Source organism: Chiloscyllium punctatum, chromosome 30 (genome assembly GCF_047496795.1).
Source record: "Chiloscyllium punctatum isolate Juve2018m chromosome 30, sChiPun1.3, whole genome shotgun sequence".
Classification (NCBI taxonomy): Eukaryota; Metazoa; Chordata; class Chondrichthyes; order Orectolobiformes; family Hemiscylliidae; genus Chiloscyllium; species Chiloscyllium punctatum.
In genome coordinates, this window is record NC_092768.1 from 47,320,990 (window position 1) to 47,334,094 (window position 13,105).

Consider the following 13,105-nt stretch of genomic DNA (forward strand, 5'->3'; position numbering starts at 1 on the left):
TTACCTTGGCCCCCGAGGCCCGTTCGAACTGGTCGCAGATGCACACGAGTCTGTGCACGGACAGCGGATCCGAGCAGAAAACAGCGACGTCATCCATGTACAGGGAGGCCTTAACCTGCAGGCCCCCGCTGCCAGGAATAGTCACCCCTCTCAGGCTCGCATCCTTCCTGATGGATTCGGCAAATGGCTCTATGCAACACACAAACAAGGCGGGTGAGAGGGGGCATCCCTGCCTGACTCCAGATCTTACAGGGAAGCTATCTGATTCCCACCCATTGATTGAGACTGCACTGACAATGTTGGTGTAGAGCAGTCTGATCCAATTTCCGATTCCCTCCCCAAAGCCCATTTTGGAGAGGACATCCCTCATATATGTATGCGATATCCTGTCAAAGGCTTTCTCCTGGTCCAGGCTGATGAGACAGGTGTCCACCCCCCTGTCCTGCACGTAGGCGATCGTATCCCTGAGGAGTGCGAGACTCTCAGAGATCTTCCTGCCCGGTACAGCACAGGTTTGGTCCGGGTGGATCACCGATCCCAGAGCAGACCTGACCCGGTTGGCGATGACCTTTGACAAGATTTTGTAGTCTGCATTTAACAGTGAGATCGGTCTCCAATTTCTAATTTCCTCCCTCTCTCCCTTCCGCTTGTAGACGAGGGTGATGATGCCTTTCCTCATGGATTCACTCATGGTACCTGCCCGAAGCATACTGACATACACCTCCAGCAGGTCCTGGCCGATCGAGTCCCAAAGAGCGGAATAAACCTCGACCGGTAAGCCGTCGCTTCCGGGAGTTTTATTCTTTTCGAAGGACTCGAGGGCCTTGGTCAGTTCATCCAGAGATAGCGGCTGGTCCAGCCTCTCTCGTGTTCCGTCATCTAGGACCTCCGTGATAGAGGACAGGAACAACTGGGAGGCCGCGCTGTCGGTCGGCTTCGAGTCATACAGGCTGGCGTAGAAGGATTTGCTGATCCTCATGACGTCAGCCTGAGATGACGTTACCGAGCCATCTTCTTTCTTCAGGCTGCTGAGCACGGAGCTCTCTTTGTGCACCTTCTGGAAGAAGAAACGTGAGCACGTCTCGTCCTGCTCCACCGAGCGGACCCTGGACCGGAAGATTATCCTGGAGGCCTCCGAGGCAAAGAGCGAGGCTTGCTGGCCCTTCACCTCCTTGAGGTCCTCCGTGACATCCACCCCCATCGTCTGCAGCAGGAGCAGGTTCTGCATACTTTCCTGGAGCTGGGACAGTTTTCCCCGCCTCTCTCTCGCCTCCTGGACACCTTTGAGGATAAAGAACCTCTTGATGTTCCCTTTTACCGTTTCCCACCAGTCCGCTGGAGACTCAAAGAGGGGCTTCACGGTTCTCCAACCTGCGTAATCCCTCTTGAGCTCTTCGATGTTTCCCGGGGTCAACAGCTTAGTGTTCAGTTTCCACGTTCCCTTGCCCGCCCGCTGTTCGTCCTGTAGGTGACAGTCGGCCAGCAGGAGGCAGTGGTCAGAGAAGAACACCGGCTTGACGTCGGTGGATCTGACCGAGAGCGTTCGGGACACAAACAGGTAATCTATCCTTGAGCGGATAGACCCGTCTGCCCGTGACCAGGTGTATCTACGCTGCGCTCCGTCTGCAGGGGCGCTGAAGACGTCGTGCAGCTTGGCGTCTTTGACCGTTTCCATCAGGGCCCTGGACGTAGCGTCCGGTTTACAAAATACCTTCTGTAATTGATCTGTGAGTCGACTTTCAAGGAAGCGTGAACCGACACTCCAAGGTCTTTATGTTCAGCAACACTCCCTACATTCAGAGTGTGGCAAATTCATTGAATTCACTGCCACAGAAGGCCTAGTCAGCTACAAATCACACCACAACAGGTTCATTTGGAAGCACTAGCTTTCAGAGCACTGCTCCTTCATCACGTGGTTGGGGAGAATAAGATTGTAAGACACAGAATTGAGAGCAAAAGTTTACAGTGTGATGTAACTGAAATTATATACCGAAAAAGACCTCGATTGTTTGTTAAGTCTCTCATGTTTTAGAATGACTATGTTGGTTTCTGTTCTTTCACACATAATCACAAAATGGAGACAATAGATTGGTGAGCCTAACGGCTGTGGTTGCTAAGTTGTGAGAGAGGATTCTGAGAGTTAGGATCTCGAGGCATTTGGGGAGGCGAGGACCCATTTGGAACAGTCAGTGTGGCTTTGTGCGTGGCAAATGGTGAAAGTTGCTCTCTGGTCTTCCAAAAAATTGTTGGTCTTCCAGAACAAGGAGTCGACCTTTCCCACGTGTTGGAGGCACATTCCAAGGTCCAGGACTACATGCTGAGAGAGGCAAGGACTGATTCGGGATAGTCAACATGGCTTTGTGTGTGGGAAATCATATCTCCCAAAGTTGATTGAGTTTTTTGAAGAAGTACCAAAGAGGATTGATGAGGGCAGAGCGGTCCTGTTGTGAAAAGCATTGAAGATAGCGGTTTATTGCAGGATGAAATAAGAGGGGCGGCATTACGTGTGAATTTGAGTGAAACTGAAGTGAACATAGATACAGGGATATATTAGAAGCCGCACGAAGCACAAATGAGCGACATCTATAGGATCATCTGACTTTTGCTTGTAATTCAGGGGAGAGCGCGAACGCAGTCCCCCACTACCACAAATTTTGCAGTCGAGTATCCCGCATTTGGGGACATCGCAGGCGTCAGCACACCCGAAGTGCAATGGGATAGCCTCGTCCTGGGAGAACCTTTTTTTTTTTTTTTTTATTTCAAAAATATACTTTATTCATAAATGATTTGATGGTCTGTACATTGGATCATGCCATACATATGTCCATATTTACAAACACAGATTCGACTTTATTCTTGTCCTTTACAATCCTGTGCATTTTTTCAATCTTGTATATATACATATATTTGGCTGAGGCATCAGCAGAGCCCAAAAAAACGTCTGTATGGGCCCCCTGTTCTTCTTTCGGCAGGCCGATCTTACACAGTGGTCTTTCCCCACCGCGCCTTGGCGGCAGCTGCCCCAAGCTTCAGCGCGTCCCTCAACACGTAGTCTTGGACCTTGGAATGTGCCAGTCTGCAACACTCGGTCGGGGTCAACTCCTTCAGCTGGAAGATCAACAGGTTTCGGACCGCCCAGAGAGCGTCCTTCACCGAGTTGATGATCCTCCAGGCGCAGTTAATGTTCGTCTCGGTGTGAGTCCCGGGGAACAGGCCGTAGAGCACGGAGTCCCGCGTCACGGCGCTGCTCGGGACGAACCTCGACAAGCACCACTGCATTCCTCTCCAGACTTCCTCTGCATAGGCACATTCCAGAAGGAGGTGTGTGACAGTCTCGTCCCCCCCGCAGCCACTTCGAGGGCAGCGTGCGGTGCGGCAGAGAGTCCGGGCGTGCATAAAGGATCTCACAGGCAGAGCCCTTCTCACCACCAGCCAAGCCACGTCTTGGTGCTTGTTGGAAAGTTCTGGCGATGAGGCATTCTGCCAAATGGCTTTGACAGTCTGCTCAGGGAACCGCTCGACAGGATCCGCCCTCTCCTTTTCCCGAAGGGTCTCAAGGACGCTACGTGCTGACCACTTCCTGATGGACTTGTGGTCAAAGGTGTTTTTCCTCATAAACTTCTCCACGAAGGACAGGTGATACGGAACGGTCCAACTACTCGGAGCGTTCCGCGGCAGCGAGGCCAGGCCCATCCTTCGCAACACCGGGGACAGGTAGAACCTCAGTACGTAGTGACACTTGGTGTTTGCGTACCGGGGATCCACGCACAGCTTGATGCAGCCACACACAAAGGTGGCCATCAGGGTGAGGGTGGCATTGGGCGTGTTTTTTCCCCCATTGCACCGGTCTTTGTACATAGAGTCTCTTCGGACCCGGTCCATCTTTGATCTCCAAATGAATTGGAAGATGGCCCGGGTGACTGCGGCGGCACAGGTCCTGGGGATAGGCCAGACCTGTGCCACATATAGCAATACTGAGAGTACCTCACACCTGATGACCAGGTTTTTTCCCGCGATGGAGAGCGACCGTTGCCCCCATCTGCCTAGTTTCTGTCTCATCTTCCTGATCCGCTCCTCCCAGGTCTTGGCGCACGCCCCAGCCCCCCCGAACCAAATACCCAGCACCTTCAGGTGGTCAGTCCTGACGGTGAAGGGGATAGAGGATTGGTCGGCCCAGTTCCCGAAGAGCATGGCCTCGCTCTTGCCTCGGTTTACCTTGGCCCCCGAGGCCCGTTCGAACTGGTCGCAGATGCACACGAGTCTGTGCACGGACAGCGGATCCGAGCAGAAAACAGCGACGTCATCCATGTACAGGGAGGCCTTAACCTGCAGGCCCCCGCTGCCAGGAATAGTCACCCCTCTCAGGCTCGCATCCTTCCTGATGGATTCGGCAAATGGCTCTATGCAACACACAAACAAGGCGGGTGAGAGGGGGCATCCCTGCCTGACTCCAGATCTTACAGGGAAGCTATCTGATTCCCACCCATTGATTGAGACTGCACTGACAATGTTGGTGTAGAGCAGTCTGATCCAATTTCCGATTCCCTCCCCAAAGCCCATTTTGGAGAGGACATCCCTCATATATGTATGCGATATCCTGTCAAAGGCTTTCTCCTGGTCCAGGCTGATGAGACAGGTGTCCACCCCCCTGTCCTGCACGTAGGCGATCGTATCCCTGAGGAGTGCGAGACTCTCAGAGATCTTCCTGCCCGGTACAGCACAGGTTTGGTCCGGGTGGATCACCGATCCCAGAGCAGACCTGACCCGGTTGGCGATGACCTTTGACAAGATTTTGTAGTCTGCATTTAACAGTGAGATCGGTCTCCAATTTCTAATTTCCTCCCTCTCTCCCTTCCGCTTGTAGACGAGGGTGATGATGCCTTTCCTCATGGATTCACTCATGGTACCTGCCCGAAGCATACTGACATACACCTCCAGCAGGTCCTGGCCGATCGAGTCCCAAAGAGCGGAATAAACCTCGACCGGTAAGCCGTCGCTTCCGGGAGTTTTATTCTTTTCGAAGGACTCGAGGGCCTTGGTCAGTTCATCCAGAGATAGCGGCTGGTCCAGCCTCTCTCGTGTTCCGTCATCTAGGACCTCCGTGATAGAGGACAGGAACGACTGGGAGGCCGCGCGGTCGGTTGGCTTCGAGTCATACAGGCTGGCGTAGAAGGATTTGCTGATCCTCATGACGTCAGCCTGAGATGACGTTACCGAGCCATCTTCTTTCTTCAGGCTGCTGAGCACGGAGCTCTCTTTGTGCACCTTCTGGAAGAAGAAACGTGAGCACGTCTCGTCCTGCTCCACCGAGCGGACCCTGGACCGGAAGATTATCCTGGAGGCCTCCGAGGCAAAGAGCGAGGCTTGCTGGCCCTTCACCTCCTTGAGGTCCTCCGTGACATCCACCCCCATCGTCTGCAGCAGGAGCAGGTTCTGCATACTTTCCTGGAGCTGGGACAGTTTTCCCCGCCTCTCTCTCGCCTCCTGGACACCTTTGAGGATAAAGAACCTCTTGATGTTCCCTTTTACCGTTTCCCACCAGTCCGCTGGAGACTCAAAGAGGGGCTTCACGGTTCTCCAACCTGCGTAATCCCTCTTGAGCTCTTCGATGTTTCCCGGGGTCAACAGCTTAGTGTTCAGTTTCCACGTTCCCTTGCCCGCCCGCTGTTCGTCCTGTAGGTGACAGTCGGCCAGCAGGAGGCAGTGGTCAGAGAAGAACACCGGCTTGACGTCGGTGGATCTGACCGAGAGCGTTCGGGACACAAACAGGTAATCTATCCTTGAGCGGATAGACCCGTCTGCCCGTGACCAGGTGTATCTACGCTGCGCTCCGTCTGCAGGGGCGCTGAAGACGTCGTGCAGCTTGGCGTCTTTGACCGTTTCCATCAGGGCCCTGGACGTAGCGTCCGGTTTACAAAATACCTTCTGTAATTGATCTGTGAGTCGACTTTCAAGGAAGCGTGAACCGACACTCCAAGGTCTTTATGTTCAGCAACACTCCCTACATTCAGAGTGTGGCAAATTCATTGAATTCACTGCCACAGAAGGCCTAGTCAGCTACAAATCACACCACAACAGGTTCATTTGGAAGCACTAGCTTTCAGAGCACTGCTCCTTCATCACGTGGTTGGGGAGAATAAGATTGTAAGACACAGAATTGAGAGCAAAAGTTTACAGTGTGATGTAACTGAAATTATATACCGAAAAAGACCTCGATTGTTTGTTAAGTCTCTCATGTTTTGGAATGACTATGTTGGTTTCTGTTCTTTCACACATAATCACAAAATGGAGACAATAGATTGGTGAGCCTAACGGCTGTGGTTGCTAAGTTGTGAGAGAGGATTCTGAGAGTTAGGATCTCGAGGCATTTGGGGAGGCGAGGACCCATTTGGAACAGTCAGTGTGGCTTTGTGCGTGGCAAATGGTGAAAGTTGCTCTCTGGTCTTCCAAAAAATTGTTGGTCTTCCAGAACAAGGAGTCGACCTTTCCCACGTGTTGGAGGCACATTCCAAGGTCCAGGACTACATGCTGAGAGAGGCAAGGACTGATTCGGGATAGTCAACATGGCTTTGTGTGTGGGAAATCATATCTCCCAAAGTTGATTGAGTTTTTTGAAGAAGTACCAAAGAGGATTGATGAGGGCAGAGCGGTCCTGTTGTGAAAAGCATTGAAGATAGCGGTTTATTGCAGGATGAAATAAGAGGGGCGGCATTACGTGTGAATTTGAGTGAAACTGAAGTGAACATAGATACAGGGATATATTAGAAGCCGCACGAAGCACAAATGAGCGACATCTATAGGATCATCTGACTTTTGCTTGTAATTCAGGGGAGAGCGCGAACGCAGTCCCCCACTACCACAAATTTTGCAGTCGAGTATCCCGCATTTGGGGACATCGCAGGCGTCAGCACACCCGAAGTGCAATGGGATAGCCTCGTCCTGGGAGAACCACCTTGGTGATCATGGTATCTCCCCTGCCAGGTAAGTATGCTTAATATTCTCACTCGCTCAAACCCAACAACAGCCCATACCTCTTACACTCATACTAACTGCGTTTTCGAAAATCGGAAATACATCTCTCTAAGGTTCCCTGCCTGTACAACAGCGCAATTTCTCACCTGGATCACAGAACATCCAGAAAGACTCAGGTTTCACTGAATACGACACTCACTGGGCGACGTGAGAAGCTGCGCTAATTTGCATTTCGTCCTTAAACGGAAATACTCCGCTCCGCCCCGCCCCCTTCACAGTATCTCCTCTTTCACCAAAACAAAGCCGCAGAACTCTCTCATACACTTGAAGCACTCTGTTATCAAACACTATTTACAATGTGAGGTGAACGCGAATAAAAGCAATTTGTAAGCTTTGCTGGTGAAACTTGAAAGATATTTTGAAATCACTTGTTCCTAATTCCTACAAATTGAACAAATCTTCTTTTGTGAAACTGCAGCTTTGCAATCTTCCCCCCTCTGTGTTCCACCATGTAAATCAATCACTTCAGGAGACCTCACGGTTAAGATTAAAGGTGCCAGGAACAAGGAAATATTCCTCAACGCTGTTTAGATGTGACATTAAACTGAGAGCACCACCTTTTCTGGATGCACATTCCATGTTTTCAACACCCTCTGTTGTTTCGAAAAACAGTCGCCTGTGATTCAAATGTAAATATTATTTTCATATATGTCTTTGATTTACTTGCACTAATAATGACACGTGGTTATTATGGTTGAAGTACAAGATTAGATTCCCTACGGTGTGGAAACAGGCCCTTCAGCCCAACAAGTCCACACAGACCCTTGGAAGAGGAATCCCCTCTGATGCACCCAACACTACAGGCAATTTTAGCACTGCCAATTCACTTAACCTGCACACAGTCGCCCGAGGCTGGAATCAAACCCGTGTCCCTGGTGCTGTGAGGCAGCGGTGCTAACCACTGAGCCACCGTGCTACTCCCATATAGCACCTCTATAAAACCCATCTGTCCTTCTCATTTCCAGAGCAACTTTACAGTTCTTTAATGCCTGTGCCCTCTGGCTTTGAGAACGCAAGATAATGTTTAATTTTAAAAATTATACTTTATTCATTTAAATGTCTTTACATATATATGGTGGCTCAGTGGTTAGCACAGCTGCCTCACAGCATCAGAGTCCCAGGTTCAATCCAGCCTTGGACGACTGTCTGTGTGGAGTTTGCACATCCTCCCTGTGTCTGAGTGGGTTTCCTCCGAGTGCTCCGGCTTCCTCCCACAGTCCAAGGATGTGCAGGTCAGGTGAATCGGACGTGCTAGGTTGCCCATAGTGTTAGGTGCATTAGTCAGAGGGAAATGGGTCAAGGTGGGTTACTGTCCGGAGAGTCGGTGTGAACTGGTTGGGCCCAAGGGCCTTTTTCCATACTCTAGGGAATCTAATCATATATATTTTTTATCACAAATGCAGGGTACAGTAGCATATCAAAGAGACGAATAAACATTGGAGTTTTACTCTAATCAACAAACAAACAAAAGGCATCTCTTATTTGTGCAAGATTGCATTTTCAGAGAGTGATAAAGAGGTTTATACTACCCCAAACTGAAGATCAGGCTGTTCCTCCTGCTCCCAAGGTTTCTGATTCTTGGTGCTAATGTTCTCTTTGGAGTGTGTGAGGGAACCCGTCTGATCGGAGTTGCTTTATTTGACAGGAGGCTGGAAGAACACAGCAAGCCAGGCAACTTCAGGAGATGGAGAAGTCAATGTTTCGGGACTAACCCTTCATCAGGACTGGGCTTTGAACGACTTATCTGGGTCACCTCTGAGTGCTGTTGGGCAGCAACGGTTTGATGTAAGAATGGAATTAGCATAAATTAGTTACTTGATGTTAATTGACATTCTACCTCGGGAAGACTGTTACAAAAGACAGTGTCGGATATTGTAATTTCCCTATTGACTGAGCGGACCCTGGAGCCGAACTGTCTCAATTGCAGTTCGACTGAAATTCAGATCTACTGTTCCACCCGAAACCTTGCAGCATTGTCCTGCCAACACCTATTCAATCAATCAAGTTGAATGGCCTGTATATCTGTCTGACTTGATCCAAGTGAATGCTGCAAGCTTCCTGCCTTCATACCGCAGTTCCCACTGTCCTATTAAAACCTATTCCATATTCAAAGTTTGGGAGAAGATTTGTAGCTCGGGTGCTCGTTGTTGTGGTTCTGTTCGCCGAGCTGGGACATTAAGAACATAATGAAGAACATAATTATACTACCAGCAGACAAAGGCAGAATGACGGTCATCCTGGACAAAGCAGAGTACATGCAAAAAGCACAACAACTACTTGTAGATACCAAATCCCAGCTCGGCGAACACAACCACAACCTATTCCATATCATCAATCAGGGTAACAGGTGTGCATACCTGTTGGTCTGGCCTGATCCAACTTCAGTGATCCAGTTTTCCCAATAGGCCATTCAATTGGCCAATGTTGTTTTCAGAATCCCAAAAGAGCCTGTAATTTCTTTAAAAGGGACAAGATAGCAGACCATCCCTCCCAGATCGTCTCAACACCTTCTATGCTCGCTTTGAGCAGAATTTCGGTGGAGAGGTAACACGTATTCCGACAAGTCCTAATGAACCTATCCCAACAGTCACTGCATCAGAGGTCAGATCAGTTTTCCTTCGTGTGAATCCAAGGAGAGCGATGGGACCAGATGGAGTACCAGGCCGTGCACTCAGGGCATGCGCAGATCAACTGGCAGATGTCTTCTCGGACATCTTCCAGCTCTCCCTGAAGCAGGCTACTGTCGCTGCCTGTTTCAAGAGGGCCAACATCATCCCTGTGCCTAAGAAGGCTCGTGCAGCATGTCTCAATGACTACTGCCCTGTGGCCCTCACTTTGGTGGTCAGGAAGTGCTTTGAAAAGCTGGTCATTGCATTCATCAACTCCAGCCTCCCCACTACTCTTTGACCCACTCTAATTTGCCTATCGGACCGACAGATCCACGTCAGATGCCATATCACTTGCCCTTCATTCTTCCCTAGAACATCTTGACACCAAGAACAGCTACCTAAGAATCCTACTCATTGACTACAGTTCAGCCTTCAACACTATTATTCACTTGAGGCTGATTACTAAACTGAGTGATCTCAGACTGAGCCCCACTCTCTACAACTGGATCCTCACTTTCCTGACCCACAGGCCACAATCAGTGAAGACTGGGGACAATATTTCATCTTCACTAACACTCAACACTGGAGCCCCCCCAGGGGTGCGTTCTCAGTCCCCCACTGTACACTGTATACCCATGGCTGCATCGCCAAATACCAGACTAATGCCATTTATAAATTTGCTGATCACATCACCACAGTTGATTGAATCTCAGATGGTGACAAATAGGTCACAGACTGGGAGGTGGAAGACCTTGAAAAATGCTGCACTGAGAACAACCTAGCTCTCAATGCCGGCAAAACCAAGGAACTCTTTATTGACTTTCGGTGGGATGTTACTCACACACCCCTACACATTAATAGCACAGAGGTGTTACGAGTGGAGAGTGTCAAGCTCCTGGGAGTGGTCATCCACAACAAACTTTCCTGGACTCTTCACGTGAACGCACTGGTTACAAAGGCCCAACAATGTCTCTTCTTCCTCAGGCAGCTGAGGGAATTTGGCATGACGGAAAATACCCTTGCCAACTTTTATAGGTGCACCACCGAGAGCATTCTGTCTGGATGTATCACTACCTGGTATGGCAACGGTACCATTCAAGATCGGAGACGGTTACAGAGAGTGGTGAACTCGGCCGGACAATCACAAAGGCCAACCTCCCATCTACAGAATCCATCTACCAGGCCCTCTGTCAAGGAAAGGCCGCCAGCATTCTCAAAGATCCATCCCACCGGGGCAATGTTTTGCTACAACCTCTGACCTGGGTGTGTATAACACTAATGCTCCTGCTAAGGGCCTGAACATAATCTAGCAGGGCAGTGGCAGCAAATCCTGGTGCCTACCAGGACTGCGTTAAAGTCTGCATCATGTCCCTCTTGCCCATGTGACCTATGCCATGGGCTGCGAGGGTCAGTGAGTGTAGGTGGGCTCTTGGGCAAATGATGCGGCCGTCAGGGTGTCTGAGCAGCTGTAGGGAAGGAGACTGTGTGGTCCCAATGTGGGGCCCAACTCTCCTTTCCTTGCGGTGGAGAAGCCTCTTGGCCAGCTCGCACTGCCTCCATTGAGTCAGGCAAGACTGGGGCCTTCCCTATTCTGGGGTATGCAGGGGGAGGCAGGACGGCCTCCCAGGCTGCTGGGTCAGCTGAGGCATTCCCCAGGGTGACACGGTCAGTGGCAGAGGTATGGGCAGCTCATTTTATAATGGCTAGGGTGGAGGGTAAAAGGACCGCTTCCAGGAGGTTAGAGGTCAGCGCAGTGTGTTGTAGTGGCCTCCCTGCTGACGTGATGAAGCCTCTCTGTTTCCAAAGTGGGCTAAAAATCATGGACGACTCTGAAGGCCTATCTAGAGTCAGTATCAATGTTTTCCGTGTGACCTTTACCAATGATACAAGCCCTAGTGACCACAAACTGCTCCGCAGTCTGTGAGGATGTGCCATCTGGCAGTGCAGCCGACTCTCGGACTGTGAAAGGGGAACAGACGGCATACCCTGCCAGTGTACAGTGGTCTGAGGGCCTGAAGGATGAGCCATCTGTATAGAGTATGAGGTCAGGATTGTCTAGAGGTGTTTCACAGAGGTCAGTGCGTGGAGTGACAACCTGCTGAACAAGATCTAAACAGTCCTGGTCGTCCGCAATGGCGTTCTGAGTGAGTGGGAGCAGGGTGGTGGGGTTCAGAGCAGGGGTACATTGTAGGGGCAGGTCAGCTTTAGACAGTAAAGCGACCTCATAGCTAGTTCTCCGGGTGGCAGTGAAATGTTGGGTTGTGTCAGAATTTAGCAGCAGGGAGACCGAATGGGGAACCAAAACAGTCCATGGGTGATCCAGCACAATGGGGGTTAGCCTTCTCTACTGTTCCCACAGTTGCTGCCATAGCACTCAGACATGCCAGTGTTCCCCATACAACAGGCAGTAAGTGTACAGAGTCAAAAGCAACAGGGCGCTGGGATCCCCAGGCAGCTGTGTTAAAATGCTGGATGCAAACCCCTCGGATTTGTTGACGTACAGGTAGAAGGGCTGAGAGTAATCTGGGACCCCCAGGGCTGTTTTAGATCAGTGAATGCCTGTTCTAACTTTGGTGTCCAGGTCACTTTCGCTGGCTGCTTTGGTGAGGATGCCTCCCACAGGGGTTCATCAATGGCACGGTGGTCTGGGATCCAGTGCCTGAAAGAATTCCCCATCCCCAGGAAAATCTGCAGCTGAGCTCTTGTGACTGGCGGGGGAAGCTGGGTGATGGGCGTGACTCTCTCTCTCTCTCTCGATCATGCCCTGAGGCCATGTGAGAGTTTGTACCCCAAGTACTGGACTGGGTATTGGCAGAGTTGCATTTTCTCCATGGAGAGCCTGTGTCCATCCTTTGCCTGACAGCAGAGCATCCTGTATCCATGATTCAGTGGAGGTGGAGGCCAGGAACAAGTCGTCTGCCTATTGCAGGAGGGTGCTGTTGCATGGCAGGTGTAGAGTAGAGAGGGTACAGTGTGCTGCAGCGGCATAGACTATGTGGCTGTCCGTGTAACCCTGGGGAGGCCTGGTCCATGTCTACTGGCAGCTGCTGTATGTAAAAGGGAAAAGGTACTGGCTCTCAGGGGACAGTTTGATGGAGAAAAGAGTTGGGCAGAGGTCAGTTACAGAAAAGCAGGTGGAGGAAGCAGGGATGCTGGTGAGTATGGCATTAGTGTCCGGGACCACTGGGGAGCAGGGAATCACAATTCCATTGACAGCACTCAGATCCTGGAGAAAACATCACTTTACTGGCCTCCCGGGTTTTGGGATGGGTAGGATGGGTGTATTACAGGGATTGCTTGTTGGCATGAGGACACCCTGTTTGTGGTCATTGGTAAAGGTCACACGGATGAACTGACCAAGGCCCTCGAGTCCTTCGAAAAGAATAAAACTCCCGGAAGCGACGGCTTACCGGTCGAGGTTTATTCCGCTCTCTGGGACTTGATCGGCCAGGACCTGCTGGAGG

The 13,105-nt window shown here is 50.7% G+C and overlaps 1 non-coding gene and 1 pseudogene across 1 annotated transcript; both read right to left on the bottom strand.

The window, feature by feature from the left end:
* Positions 1–2,614: 2,614 nt before the first annotated feature.
* LOC140455782 (U1 spliceosomal RNA) lies at positions 2,615–2,769 on the bottom strand (annotated as a pseudogene).
* A 4,056-nt stretch (positions 2,770–6,825) lies between these two features.
* On the bottom strand, positions 6,826–6,989 carry LOC140455803 (U1 spliceosomal RNA). The gene has a single exon (XR_011953052.1). It is a non-coding gene; the product is annotated as a U1 spliceosomal RNA (small nuclear RNA).
* Positions 6,990–13,105: the final 6,116 nt, after the last annotated feature.